The sequence below is a fragment of the Felis catus genome, chromosome D3, assembly GCF_018350175.1.
Source record: "Felis catus isolate Fca126 chromosome D3, F.catus_Fca126_mat1.0, whole genome shotgun sequence".
In the NCBI taxonomy this organism is placed as follows: domain Eukaryota; kingdom Metazoa; phylum Chordata; class Mammalia; order Carnivora; family Felidae; genus Felis; species Felis catus.
The window spans coordinates 5,924,513-5,927,220 of NC_058379.1; the positions used below are offsets into that span (position 1 = coordinate 5,924,513).

The window sequence follows — 2,708 nt, forward strand, 5'->3', positions numbered from 1 at the left end:
AGCCAGATGCCAAAGCCACTCTCACAGGACTGAAAACAAAATTTCCCCGTGACAGTGAAGAAGGAGGGTGATGACAACAGGGGTAGGGGTGATGCTTGGGCCGGAACCGGCCGTGATGAACAGACAGGAGGACACGGAAGAGAGATACCCGGGTGTGATACGGTCCAGATCTTTGTTTTGCCGTTTTCTCAGGGAGCAATTATTTCCACTGGAATTCAGAGAGGACTGAGCTTTTCAATTTTCCTACAACGCGGGGAGGAAATGGAGACTTTTAGTTCTGGTTCATTCATTTCAGTTCAGAATCACGCTCTGGCTGGAAAACTCCAGTGGCCTTTTCTGGTTGAATTTTTACGCCTTCATTCCTGCCAACTCCCTGTGCGTTTAGCTCCAACTCTTTGCTTTCTTTTCTTGTTTTTTTTTTTTTTTCCTTGCCCCAAACTACCGTTGCAAAATCATCCTTCTATTTGGAATTTACAATGCCTGCACCTTTCAGTAGCCTCCATCAGATGCTTCGGCTGTGTCTACACCTATGCTAACATTCCTTCATCACAGTCTACACACTTAGGGCACATAAATTCTTACGGAAACATCCGGGGTACCAGGGACTGTATCTCCGTTTGTCCTTTGGTGGGCCAGGGGTCCAGAGCCAATGACATCAAGGGCTCTGTGTTTGCGGGGAGGAACAGGAAATATGGCCGCCCTGCGGTGGGTTATTACATTTGCTTCACGTACTCCACCCTGAGGCCATAGACCACCCTCCATAAACCTCCAAACACATCCCGTTTGATCCCATAGACCACCAGACTCTGGCCCTCATGGAGCCCTGTCATCCACCACAGACCCCGTAGACCTTGACCCCATAGACCACCAACCATGGCCCTTCCTGCCCCCTGTCACCCACCCACACAGATCATCTCAACGAGGGGATGTCTGTGCGTTAAGTCCCGGCTCCTACCCCTCGGAAGACAAATGTACAGTAGAAAAGGCATAATTCTTCTCATGCCAAACATTTCCTTGTTAAAAACTACAACATAGGAAAAGAGTCTTTTTGGAGGGAGGGAAAGAGGCAGAGGTGGGGAAGGTCAGGGTGGAACCTGGACCTCGTACTGACAACAGCTGCCATTTTCTGGAACAGAAGCTTGGCTCCTTGATGTTGTTCCGTATATTTGTCAAACTCATCCTTCTCCACATTGAGTGTTCCCTGGCAGCCACTGCCGGGAATACAGTCCTGTCCAGTCTTTGGAAACTTCCTTTCAAACACCCTCAGTGTTCTACTTAAATGTTAGCAAGTCACAGGTTTCCTGGCCCGGAAAGAGAGACCTATTTTAAAAGATTCATATCGCCCCACCCTCCACACATTCAGTGTCTCCCCACCAACTATCAAACAAAGTACCTTTGTAGTTCCTACAGTGACAAAACAATGCACGATTTAGGTCCTCCACACATTTGCCGACGTGCTTTAACTAACCTGGGTTGATGTCCTGATCTGGAAAAAATGGGCATAAAAATGTTTGCCCTGCCAACCCAGGACCGCACAGGGGAGCCAAAGAGGCAATTTCAGTGACTTTCCAAAAACGTACTACCAACCTTAATGAGACACCTTTTTTCCCTGGCTCAGTCGTAGTGCCTTCCAGTGAGCTGTGGCTGCTGTGGCTGCTGCGTAACAAGTAAGTCCAAAACGTGAGGACGTAAAGTAAGAGCCGTTTGATTGTATCTCATGACGCTGCGGTCAGCAATTCAGGCAGGTGTGGTCTGGTGATTCTTCTGTTCTCTATGGTGTCCGCAGGGATCGTTTGGATCAGCTGGCTGGCAGGCTGGCTCAGAGAGTCCGAGATGGCTTTGCTCATAGGTCCAGCACCCTGGAAGGCTGGGCTCGGAGGGGTTGTCAATGGGAGGATCACCTGGGGTTTCCCCAGGGTTGATGGGGGGGCTCAGATTTCTTCCACGGTGGCTCCAGGCTCCGAGCATGAGCGTTCCAGTGAACAAGGTAGATTCTTCATGGCCTTTTGTGACCTTGCCTTGGAAGTCATATGGAGTCCCTTCCACCGCAGTCTAGGGATCAGAGCAGTCACGAGGCCACCCAGTTGCAAGGGAAGAGAACCTAGACCTCTCTCGATGGGAGGAGTGTCCGAGAGTTTGTGGGTATGTTGTAAAACCACCCCTCAGTGTTAACCATCTTCTGTTGCCGGTGGTGGGTTGGAAGTGCTACAGACCGAGAGCTACTCTTTCAGGAAGACGAGAACAACATTTACCTAGCATACCACACAGCCCAGTCTGAAATTTTTTTTTTTTTACACTTTTCCAGATGGAATAAAGACACAGTGAGAAAAATCTATGTGATGGGCAAGTTGGTTCCTGAAAATAGGCCCAACCAAGATGGGTAACAGCTGTCCCATGGGTGATCCAGGACCCAGCTGTTGGTGTTCAATCCAGTCTCTGGCCTCAGCCTCTCCTATTGTCAGTTTTGTGTGAAGTTCAGAAAAGGAGCCTGAAATGCTGAGTGAGAATTCGTGAAAACAGAACATGACTACTTAACTCAAAGATCAGAATTCTTAACATCACAGAGGATCATAATAATGCCCGGCCATTATTCCTTTTTTCTTCCTCCCTTTCTTTCTTTTTTGAGCCCTTCTTGTTTTCCATTTGTTTTTCTTTTCATTCAACACTATTTATTGAACATCTGCCAAGTTCTGAGCCCACAGTCTAGA

The 2,708-nt window shown here is 48.3% G+C and overlaps 1 long non-coding RNA gene across 1 annotated transcript; it reads left to right on the forward strand.

The window, feature by feature from the left end:
* Positions 1-344: 344 nt before the first annotated feature.
* LOC123381291 lies at positions 345-2,380 on the forward strand. The gene is made up of 2 exons (XR_006588129.1): positions 345-1,667; positions 2,306-2,380. It is a non-coding gene; the product is annotated as an uncharacterized LOC123381291 (long non-coding RNA).
* Positions 2,381-2,708: the final 328 nt, after the last annotated feature.